The sequence below is a fragment of the Lactuca serriola genome, chromosome 4 (assembly GCF_051521515.1).
Source record: "Lactuca serriola cultivar US96UC23 chromosome 4, Lser_US96UC23_V15, whole genome shotgun sequence".
NCBI lineage: Eukaryota > Viridiplantae > Streptophyta > Magnoliopsida > Asterales > Asteraceae > Lactuca > Lactuca serriola.
Genome location: NC_136411.1, coordinates 185,321,624 through 185,334,897, shown reverse-complemented (window position 1 = coordinate 185,334,897; position 13,274 = coordinate 185,321,624).

Genomic DNA, 13,274 nt, shown 5'->3' with positions numbered 1-13,274 from the left:
AAGGAGGAGGTCACGCTAAGCAACCTTCAAGGCCTGCTAAGTGTTGGATTAGGTGTCTAATCCCATAACTATTTTGGTATGTACTTGATCCAATTATGAGCATGGTCCTTTTGGGTTGCCTTCACTCATGCAACTTGATAGGATGACAAAAGGAGAGAGAGAGAGAGATAGAGAGAGAGAGAGAGTAGAATTTATTATATGAATAATAAATTGGTACTCGAAAATGGTATTATTAATATATTACAAGTTTAATATATTATTTGGAAATCATATTATTTAATTAGTATTTATCAGAAATTAATTTGGTATTAATTTGGTGATCAAAAGAGACTGATTAAATAAAGGGGACTGATAATGTAATTATATGATAGTTTCTAGTTGGGCCATAGATTCCTAATAGAGAGGGATTGGATGAAATCTATGGAGAGTCCAAGAAGATTTCGTCCAAGGGCTTTCTAGGTGGGCTCCATGGATTGCTTAAGGCCTACGCAGAGAATTAGGGTTTCTATATGAAACCCTAGCAGCCCACACAACTATAAATAGACCCCATTACAAGGGAAATTTGGTCCAAGGCTTAAGAAACCCTAGAGTGGTCGAAATTCTCCTCTCTCCTACTTCATCCTTTGCATAGAGTGTTTGTGACTCCATTAGAAGTGCAACACTTAGGGCACTAGGCTTTCAGAAGTCAAGATCAAGGAGGTTTGTGATTGTTATTGTTACATAACAATCAAGGTAAGATTACAAACCCTTATTTACATATGAATTTCGTTCTTAGACATGTTATATTAGAGTTTATGCTTTAGAAGATTGTTTTCACGTATAACTTGAGGAAAACCTAGATCCAAAGCATTAGGGTTGCATGTACACCATAGGAATGATGTTATGCTCATAACCCAACACTAAGGACTGTTGAGAGTAGTCTGAAAGGAAAATCTATTGCATCTACTCCTACTACTGTTGACCCAGTTTTGGCTATTTGGCAAGGAAAAGGAAAGAAGAGGAAGGCTTCTTCTAAGAGCCACAGGGTAAAGTCTCACGATGGTACCTCTTCTAGTGGAACCAAAGCTAGTCCTGCTGCTCCCTCTTCCAATCCGAAGGATGCAGAGTGCTTCCACTACCACAACAAAGGGCATTGAAAACAAAGCTGCCTAAAGTAGCTTCAGGACATTAAGGATGGGAAGATAAAGCCCACCTTCACAGGTATTTATACTATTCAATCTAATAACTCATTACATGTTGTGTCTTGGGTCCTCAATACAGGATGTGGTTTTCACATGTGTTCTGATTTACAGGGTCTAAGAAGAAGTATGGATGTGGAGCATGGGAAGATAAACTTGATCATGGGGAATAGGAAAGCGTCGCCTGTCATCAAGATTGAAGTTTACTCTTTAGCGCTTAGTAGTGGGTTAGGTTTAGATTTGAATAATTGTTGCTACTCGTCAGAAATGACATGAAACATTATTTCTTTTCATGGTTTATATAAACAAGGTTTTAGATTTTCGTTTAATAATGAAATTAGGTCTATTAATGCTTTCTTTAATGGTACTTTCTATTTTGAGCATTGCTTTGTAATGGAATATATGAAACTGTGATGGTTGTAGACAACTTAGGAAATGATGTGTTGCATATAAATTCTTCCAATGGTTTGGACAAAGCATGCTTGTGGCATTGTTGTCTTGGACATGTCAACAAGAAGCACATAGCCCAACTCCAAAAGGATGGAGTGTTGGAGTCATTCGACCTTAGGGACGATGACACTTGCGAGTCTTGTTTACTTGGAAAAATGACCAATTCACCCTTCATTGGTACTTGTGAAAGGGGTGAGGGTTTATTGGATCTCATACATACTAATGTATGTGGGCCATTTAGATCCACCACAAAGGATGCGAAACGTTTCTATGTGACTTTCACCGATAATTATAGCAGATATGGGTATATCTACTTAATCAAGCACAAGTCAGAACCTTTGAAAAGTTCACAAAGTTTAAGCAAGAAGTGGAGAATCAGTTGGGCAGGAAAATTAAGATGCTCCGATCCGATCGAGGAAGTGAGTACCTTAGTATTGAATTCCGCGACTACCTCAAGGAATGCAGAATTGTTTCGCAATTGACGCCACCCAGGACACTGCAGCTGAATGGTGTAGTTGAGAGGTGCAATCGAACCATGTTGGACATGGTTCGTTCCATGATGAGTCGGGCTTCGTTATCTATCTCATTTTGGGGGTATGCCTTAGAGACTGTCGCCCATAGCAAATATGGGTATATCTACTTAATTAACCACAAGTCAGAAACCTTTGAAATGTTCAAAGAGTTTAAGCAAGAAGTGGAGAATCAGTTGGACAGGAAAATTAAGATGCTCTGATCCGATCGAGGATGTGAGTACCTTAGTATTGAATTCCACGACTACCTCAAGGAATGCGGAATTGTTTCGCAATTGACGCCACCCAGGACACCGCAGTTGAATGCGGAACGGCGGAAACGTTCATGGGAGGAGGACGTCATGTTTAGTATCACAACACATGCATCATAGTAATCAAAGTAACACACAACCATTGCATTAATATTAAAGTGTTTACAAAGTATGTGATTAACAAAAGATTGACTCCAAAAGCAAATAACAAAACAAAGACATGAAACTACTATACTCCATCTTCTGAATCCCAGTGCGCGTACCTGTCTATTAGTTTCCTGAGAATACAAGTTATTTTGAAAGAGTAGATCAACATTTAAGTTGGTGAGTTCATAAGTACTTAAGTGATGAAAAGTAAGTTCTTTAGAAAAGTTCGCCTGTTCCTCCATAAAATCCTATATTTTCTGATGTGATGGATGATAAGTAAAAATGACTCTACAATCCCTTCAATGAGTACTAAACGGATACAAGTTATATACAATCTAAAGTAAATAGAAAATCGATTTTGTGAATCTGCCCTAAGCCCACAACCAAACAAGGAATAGGAAATGAGGCGGAAGTCACACATCCCATTGTTTGTTAGCTCTTCATTATATATAACCCTGGCGTATTTATTTGATACTTACGAAGTTAACTGTAATAGTTCTTTACATTTTATGAAAACATTCTTTAAGAAAATCATATATTTCCTTTAGTAAAAATGGTAATGTAACGCCCCAATTCTGGTATGTATTTAAATATCTATTTTTCAAGTTTTTAAGAGGAACTCGACGAGTCAGTAGCCCGAATCGTCGAGTAGAGACGGGATAAGCACGTCTTTGGATCGGCTACTCAGCGAGTCCATATTCTTGGACTCGGAGAGTCCATATTCTTGGACTCGGTGAGTCCTCTAGTCTGGATGAAACCCTAAATCTAAGGGTCTGCACCCTATTTAAACAACTTTTGTGCACTAATCAGCCTCCCTCACCTACAGAGAGTTCCATACTAAAACCCTAGCCGTTCCTTGTCATTTTTGGTGTGATTTCTCATATTGTGCAAGTTTTTGGTTCATTTAAAACTAGAAGAAGAGAAGAGAAGAGGAGGAATCAAGGGGGAGCAAAGTAGATCCGATTTCCTTGTTGTATTACAGTCTTCTTTGAGGTATCAAGCTCAAACCTTTTCCCTTCTTCATTTAGATCTCTTATTTGGCTTGTTTTTGCCATTTTGGATTGGTAGTAGTATAGAGAGCATGTGGTGATGATTTGCCATCAGATCTACCCATGTCTGAGCTATAGAAGCTCAGATCTGGTGCCTTTATGGGACCATTCTTGTATAAAAGCCCTAGATCTACACTTTTGGTCCCTTTAGAGCCTTTAAACCTTCTTTGATGCATAAACACACGTAAAGTTGGAAACTTTACGTGTGAAACAAGCCTTAGGAACCCAAATCTATAAGTTGAATGCAATGGAATTGATCATAATCGACTGTATAGTGTTTGCATGCAAGTGACTTGACGAGTTGTTCTTTAGACTTGGCGAGTCGAGTCGCGAGTCCTCAACTTTTCCCCTTTTGAGTTATGTCGAGTGGAACCAGTGAGTTAGAGGTGGACTCAGTGAGTCGGGAGTCAGAATCTACGATGGAGGGACTCGGCGAGTCAATGCCCTGACTCGGCGAGTCCAGGGCAATCTTCTTGCCTCAAGAACAGACTCGACGAGTTGTTCATACTACTCGGCGAGTCAGACGAGTTGTTCATGCTAGAATACTCTTATGATGAAGGAGAACTCGACGAGTTGTTCATACGACTCGGCGAGTCAAATGAAGATAGAGTGTTTATTTGTATCGAGGAGGAACTCGTTGAGTCTATGCCAAACTCGACAAGTAGTAGCAAACAGGAATGAGAAATAAGAGTAGGGACCCGAAGAGTTGGCGGCCCAACTCGACGAGTCGGGTCAACTGTACGTTGACTTTGGCCAGGAGGTTGACTTTGTCCAGGGGTAAAATAGTCATTTTACCCTCAGTATAGTTAACAGTAGTTGATTGAGTGTGTTTATGAGAATTGTAGCCGGGAGAGACTAGAGCAACAGCAGACAGTTCCTGAGTAGAGTTTCAGTAGCCAACTTTCGAGGTGAGTTTTCCTTCCAGTAGGAACGGGTCTACGGCCATAATGTCGGCCCGTCTAGTTAGCAGTCAGTTCCGGACTTCGGTCTGATGCAGAAGTTCAGTGTGCTTGATGTCTTTGTGATTCAAGCATGTCTTTGTGTTATGTGTTCCGGACTTCGGTCCGATGCAGTGTGTAGTATATGTGTTTATGCTAGTTGATATGTCTATGCTATGCTATGTTATGCTCAGTCAGTTTTCGGGCTTCGGTACGATGCAGGGGACAAGGTCCCAGTCAGTTCCAGATTTTGATCCGATGCAGTTAGTTTCGGACTTCGGTCCGATGCAGGGGACCAGGTCCCAGTCAGTTCCGGACTTCGGTCCGATGCAATTTTCGGACTTCGGTCTGATGCAGAGGGCAAGGCCCTGGTTAGTTCCGGACTTCGGTCCGATGAAGTTTCCGGACTTCGGTCCGACGCAGTGGGCAAGTCCCAATATGTGTTTATATGATTGTATGGTATGTGGTAGTCTGGGGGGTCTCACTAACTTTTGTGCTTACAGTTTCAGTTTTGTTTTCATCAGGTACTTCCGCAAGCAAAGGGAAGGGCTCGGGATGATGACATTGCACACACCGCAGTTTCAGCTTTTGTCTTGGGAGCTTATTTCAGATACTATGTTATGTTGATATAGTTCTTTTGTCATGACACATCTATTATAACTTTTGGGATTTATGACGTACGATTTCATGATATATTATAAATCGTTGATAACCTTAGTATTATTTAAACGAAAAATTTTGGGTCGTATTTTGGGTCGTTTCAGGTAACCACAATAGTTCCTTCTATAATTACTTAGTTCATACTAGCTGTATATAATCTAATATCGAACATACATTTAAATGGGTGAATCTTCCCTAAGCCCACAACCAAACAAGGATCAGGAAGTAAGGCGGAAAGCACACATCCAACTGCCTATCAGATATTAATTATATATAACCCTGATGTATAAACTAAGGTATTATAGAATTAACCACTAAAGGTCCTTTAAGTTTTACTGGTTTAATAAAATGAATTAAACCTTTTACTAAAAAGTTTCTAGTTTAGCCTACTAAATGTTCTATCCAAAAAGTATGTTGTTGTACTAGAAAGCATGAGTTTGTATGCTATGACCTGACCCGTACCTGATACTCCTTATGATTACTTGGTGTATACATGATATATATATATATATATATATATATATATATATATATATATATATATAAGATCGAGTAGATAGTAGACTGGGTGAATCTGCTCTAAGCCCACAACCAAACAAGGAACAGGAAATGAAGCAGAAAGCACACATCCTACTGTCTGTCGGACCCGATTAATATATATCCCTGATGTATCTACCGAGGAATCATAAAGTTAGCATTATAGGCCCCCTTCTAACTGAATGTACTAACACTCGGCTGTTCTATTTGTCTTTTGTAATGGTGTATGTTATCCCAAGTTTAAGACTATCTTTACTCACTACTAGAAAACAGCCCTTTAATGACGTGCAAACAATGACACTCGCTGATAGAGGACACACATTTGTGTGTGCCCTAAAAAATAATTTAAATTTTGCAAAATTTGAAGGATAATGGACACGCATTTGTGCGTACCCTAAAGTTAGTGTCAGAAAAGAAAAAAAGAAATGCGGAGGGCGCCTTTCATAATTTGTGCGTCCTCTAAATGTGTCGCTTATATAAATTTAATGAAACACACGTTTTTAAGGCGGGATTTCACCCGTCTATTGAATCCCAAAAATTACCCCCCCCCCCCCCCCCGCCTATTCCAACTAGCAAGAAAAAGCCCTAGGGCCTTCGTCTTCGTGGCCGCCGCTTCAGAGAACGGTACCGTTGATATCTCTACTGAAGCTGTGGTACCGTTGATATCTCTACCGTAACAGCAACCACCATCAATATATCCAGAAGCATCAGCTTGTGCCATTACACCTCAAACCATCTTCCCTGCAAACCATCGAACCATCGACTGCCATAAACATCAACTGCTATCTCACTTCGCCTTTCTTCATCTAACAGAGCAGAAGGAAGAGGGAGATAGCGAACTTAAAAGGGTCGAATAACAAAATCACAGGGAAGTTGTCGGTGGTTCGGCGGATCATGAGCTGAAAGAAAGCCCTAAATCATGGACGCAAGACGGAATGTCACCAAACGAGGCTTTATTAGGTACACATTTCTTCTACTTCTGATACTCGTGGCCCTTTATTTTATCGCCATCTTCAACCACACTCAATTCCAAAACATATCTTCATTCTTACGACCACTTTGGGAAACACCACCACCTCCATTTCAGTACATACCCCATTACTACTCAGAAAACGCCTCTATTAACAACCTCTGCGACCTCCATGGATGGACCTTAAGCTTTGAACCATGTAATGTCTTCGATGCTATCCTATTCAGCAACGAACTCGACTTGCTTGAACTCAGATGGCGTGAACTTTACCAATGCTTTCGGTTCAGCTACCAATACTTTCGGTTCAGCTACCCTGTTTGTGGTATTCTTGCTGGGTGGATTTATCATGCCCAAAGGTAATTAAATTGCTGAAGTTTTTAGTTTAATTTCAAAGAAATTCAATTATGTTCTTTCAGATATGATTAATCCATGGTGGATATGGGATTTTTGGATGTCACCTTTATCATATGCACAAAGTGCAATTGTTGTTAATGAAACACTACCACTTTACAGTTCCTCACTGGTACCAATACTACCCTTGGAAAAAAACTCCCAAAAAAGGAAAAGATACAACTCAGTATTAACTTTGGTCTCACAACTGAAGTTGTGTGTTACACTACTAGTCATCCACTAAAGGCATTATAGATTGTATCAATCTTTAATTATTCTTTAATCTTACCAGTAAACACTTGATTATTCTTTAATCCAGGAACGAAAGAGAGAACCAGGGAAGTTGGCTTTATTGTATGAAGTTGATGTTCTTTCATGGTCATCTATAGATTTTGTATACAAATACCACGTAAGCTCATCCACCTTGTATATTTTTATCATAAAAATAAAATCAAGTAACGTGATATGTGTTTGCAATATGTTTTAGGTTTCTACAATGAATTCATTTGGTAGTGTCCTTCTGCAGTCTCCATCAACATTGGATATTGATCAAAGGGATATGTTTTCCTTGTATCTATTTGCAGGACCACATAAGGGTAAAAAAGTTGGTGATACCCTGTTAACTGTAGGCTTTACTAAAGTAATCAACTTTTTCACTTTTAGCACTTAATTTTTGTAGTATACTTGGTATCCTTAAGACTATAGTTACAAGATGTTGGGAAGAAACTAATTGGTGCTCATCATTACAACAAAGATAGAACCCTTAACAACAGGTAAAACATATCATATGATTCATATCAAATAAAATACAATCTCTTTTTGGTTATTTTGACCCTATAAACCATATTCATAAGTAATTTTCTCAAGATGCAATCAAACTGGATTTCTTTTTTTATTTTTCAGTCGATGCACGAGTATTTCATGGATACCTGAACGTGAAGGTGCTTTTATTGTTGCACATATTGATGTAAACTAGTATGTTTGTGAAAAGGAAGCTTCAATTTCAACATAAATATATTTAAAAGTTTTTTATTAAGTTTTAAATTTTAATTAATACCTAGATTTATATACATTCTTGATTTTGTGTTATGTTTTACAACACTTAAACTCCGTAAACTAAAGAGGGAGAGCTTGGATGATGTGGCAAAACAATGCTCTGTGAAAGTTACCAAATTATCCATCAGAGGCACATTTATCAAATGTGAAAGGGTTATCTGCCAGAACAAACAGGGTGAAAATGAGAATCCTTTTTGCTGCTGCAGATGGTGCTAACCTGATAAAGGCTAATCAGCTAAATGTAGTTAGAGGATACAAATTACAATTCATTTTCAAGCTTATATCACCATAAAAAGTTATTGTTGTGATTTTTTGTTTCAGGCAAGGAAAAAACAGCTACGTTTTCAAAGAAGTAAGATACATGATTTGGGTCTTGTTGCACTTGAGCCAATTGAAGCGGAAGATTTTGTTATTGAATATTTCGTAGAATTCATTCGTTCTCGTGTAAGCTTGCCATCAAATATATTTTTCACTTTTTCTTTAATTCAATTCTTACCTTACCTTATAATTCCATTTTTTTTTTCAGATTTCTGATATCCGTGAACAACATTATGAGAGGATGGGAATTGGTAGTAGTTATATTTTCAGATTGGATGATGGTTATGTGGTAAGATATTATATTTTTGGTCCATGAGTATAGCTGATATTTGCAATTTTGGTCCGTCTTTAATGTTCTTGTATTGTTTTTGTCCTTGTTCCAAGTAAAATGACTGCTGATTTATGCAATTTTGATGCGACAAAGCGTGGGAGAATTTCTAGGTTTATAAACCATTCATGTGAGGTAACTAGTTTTTGTATTATTATTAATTTACTACATATGTACTAGAACTGCATGCACATTTAATATATATATATATATATATATATATATATATGTGTATATATATATATATATATATATATATATATATATATATATATATATATATGCTTTTTCTTTTTTTAATTGTTGCAGCCTAAATGTTATACTAAAGTTATAAGTGTGGCTGGTCAAAAAAAGATATTTATTTATGCAAAAAGGGTTTTAAAGTGAGTTATATCTTTAACGAGTATCTAAACAAGTTTTATCTATAATACAGATACATGATTCAAAGAAGTGTATTTGAAAATGAAAACTAACAAATAAAAAAACAAGTAACACACAAAAGAAAAAGTATATATATATACAGCAAGTAACTAACTATGTATAAATCCCATAAAACTTCTAAAGCACAGGGATAGAAAGATATAATTTAGTCATAACCTAATTGAAGAATTGGGGATACATATTGTCTCATTCGATCGACCTGGTTATGGAGAGAGTGATCCGAACCCTAACCAAACTTTACAGAGTTCGGCTTTGGATATCGAGGAGCTTGCTGATCAGTTAGAACTCGGATCAAAGTTCTATGTAGTCGGTTTTTCAATGGGAGGTCAAGCGATCTGGTCTTGTTTGAAATACATTCCTCACAGGCTAGCAGTAGCAAGTCTTATAGCTCCAGTAGTTAATTACTGGTGGCTACGTTTGCCATTGAAGCTATCTCAAGACGCGTATTCAAAGCAGTTCATTCAGGATCAATGGAGTCTACGTGTTGCTCATCACCTTCCATCATTAACATACTGGTGGAACACTTAGAAGCTGTTTCCTTCTTACAAAGCTATCACTCATGGAGTCTACGAGTAGGACGAGGGTTTTCCCGATGATCACACAGTTGGTGACTCACTGAGTTGGGGAAGTGACTCGGTGAGTCAGAGGGAATCTAGAGGACAGAGTGCACGATGGTACTCGCCGAGTCAGGAGCCGGACTCGGCGAGTTGGGTTGGGACATTTCACAGATTGTGATCAGTGATGATTTGCAGAGTTGAGATTGACTCAGTGAGTCGAATGAGGACTAGGAGAGTGAAGAACACGTGTGGACTCGCCGAGTCACAGTTGTGCACTCGGCGAGTTTGGTCAAGGTTGACCGTTGACTTCGTTGACTTTTAGGGTTAGTCAATGTTTGGACCTTAGAGTCATCGGAAGGGTAAGATAGTCTTTTACCCTTCCTAGAGGATGTATAGAGAGAGAGATTAGCCTAGCCCTGAGAGTTGTATTAATTAGAGTATTTATTTCATGTGATTAGGCAGGGGCTAGACCAGAGTTTACCGAGTCAGAGATTTACTGAGATATCCGAGGTGAGTCTTCTCACTATAATTTACCTTGAGTAGGTAATCAGAGTTATGTGATACAGTGTTTGTATGCTACATATGTGTTATGTGTTACACTACATTATTCTATGTGATTTATGATGTGCATGTTTACAGAGTTAGAACCTGAAGGTTCACAGAGATAGAACCTGAGGGTTCACAGAGTTTGGGTGCACAGACCAACAGAGTTATAGCCTCGAGTGGATAATATGTGTTACATATGGTATTTTGGGGAACTCACTAAGCTTCGCGCTTACAGTGTTTCTGGTACTAGTGAGGATCGCGGAAAGGCGCCGACTTGATTAGTACACACACAAGATTTTTTATGTTATGAGATCTTGGGATTGATATATGTTATGAATTGAGTTTTAAACAATGATGTTTTTATGAATAATGAATGAATTATGTTTTTATAAAATCCGAAAAATTGTTTTGAAATTAACGGTGTTACATAAAATGTGAGGTGTTATAACCATACTGATTGATAAGTGTTTAACACGACGACCTGCTGGCGCCGAAACTGATGTGACATTTGTCACCCCTTGCCCCTTGGCCTACCGGCCAAACTGTAGCAAACAGTTGGGATATGGGACTGTCAGTCCCATATAGATCTATACACACAATTCCCGTTCTCCCTCCAGGAGACTCTAGTTATAAAACGCAACATAACAAGTATATTGCCGTGCCGTGAAGTAGTGGTTTCACATTATGGTTATCTTGTTCTTGTTATCGTATGTTCCTTCCTGTTCTTGTTATAGTATGTTCCTCCCTGTTCTAGTTATAGTGTGTTTTGAACCCCTAAACTATACCTATTATAGTTTACTAGTATGTTTGTTTTGTACTGTCCCTGATTTATAGAAAAGACTCGATTATCTACTGAGTTATGCTCGTACTTAAAAAATAGAGTTTTATAAACAACAAAGTAACATAACTTAAAAGATTTTTTGAATTGATTTGATCAGTTACAAAAGCATAAGAAATCATTTATTGTGATGGCTATCACAGGTAAATTTTTTCACAATATCATTATGTTAAACTTGTATTCCCTCCTTAAAAGCATTTAAAACATTTAAAAGATTGATTATAGGGGTATGAACTTACCTTATGTGGGTGATTCAATTGAAGATTCGAGTAAGGATAAGAAGTTCCACGAATGAAGTCACGAGGCACAAACGAGTCCAAAATGACATATATTGATACATATATGTATATAATTAGTGTATATAACAACTAACATGTAAGGGAAACCACCTTAAGAACTAGGAATCACTCACAATGGAGTGTTAGAATCACATGTTATTGATCACAAGGAGTTCACGGCCAAACTCTAGGAGTTCACGGCCTTAGGAGGGTTTACGGCCCAAGATCTTATGAAGGGTTTACAGCTGTAAACCCTTCAAGATCTTGAAGATGGTGGCAAAGAGTGATGAATCAAGGCTAGACCAAAGGGGTTGTTAAGCATGAACAAGTAAAGGATGAGATGCTTATGTTTTGGAGTGAGAAGAGAGCTTTTCTTGGATGATACTTGAGAGAGAATGGAGTGTTTGCGGCTGGAGCTAGGAGAAATGAAGAAGAAATGAAGCAAACTCTTATATATGGAGGGTGGTTCACGGCTAGAAGAGTGTTCACGGCCGTGAACAGGGTTTGCGGCCGTGAACCTCTTATGTTGGTTTTTCTGGTTCGGTTGCAGCCTTCTAACCTCGAGCTAATACTTCATAACACTCAATCCTTAAGTGTACTATGCTTAGAACTCATTAGAATGACCCTTAACAAGGCTAAAAGGCAATAGAATTTAGTCTTACTTTTGGTTGATTGGATTGACTTTACAAGCTAGAAATTGACGGGTTGTCACATCATCCCCCTGTTAGATGGAATTTCGTCCTAAAATTAGATTTCCTAGCAATACTCTTGGGGTTGTGCTCCTCTGAATGGCAGAATACCCACTCGTAGACCTGGGGAACTTTGCCCTGACGCTCATGATAAGATTCATACCTGGTCCATTTATCATCACCTCGTGTATACAAATCGTATATAACTAAGATTAATAAGACGTTCGGATGTGCGACTCTGCCCCAGGTTGTAACATACACGTTTTGAAATCGTGTTTTAAGTAAATAATATTATGAAATATTATGTGAATTTGAATGTTGAGTTCTAACAGATAGTTTTTACAAGAATTGAAGTAAAACTATGCTTAGAATCATTCAGAAAGTATTGGAAGTCTTATGAGATTCCAATCAAATGTCAAATAGTGAAATTTAACGAAAATATAAAATTTGGAATAAGTCAAATTTTATTATTGAAATTTGTAGATAATCTCGTTAGAAACATTTAGGCGAAAACCTCATCGAAATCCAAGTTATAACGAAGAAGTTATGACCAATCGAAGATCCGCGACAAAACCGGCACGACGCCGAATGAAGTAAAAAGTGAGTTTTTGATAAACTATTTTTTAGTCTTAGTAATCTAAATGAAAGTCATAGTATTCATTAAACCGAGAAGTTCGATAAAAAGAACGCCAAAATCTGACTTCGTATGAGGAAGTTATGATTTTTCTAAGTTTCAGCTTAGCAGTAGACAACTAAAAACTCAAATTTTAGATCGAGTGATTTTTAGCCGACACAACCTAAACGAGAATTGAATGTCTCGTCATTAGTAGTACAACGGTAAAAATTCTGACGAAAACGGATGTCGGATGAAGAAGTTATGGATTTTTAACGGATTTTTCTGTCCCAGTCTATTAAAAATAAAAATATTAAAAATAAATTCAAAATTAGCCGACGAAGTCTAAACGAAAGTTGTAGAGCATAATTTTAGCTACACGTTCATAGAAAGAACGTAAAAAACGGAGCCCGTATGAGAACGTTATGGATTTTACAAGATTGGGCACAATTTTCGAGAAATTTTGCATGAATAGTGCCAGCCACGTCACCCCTCGCATGCAGCCTCCAC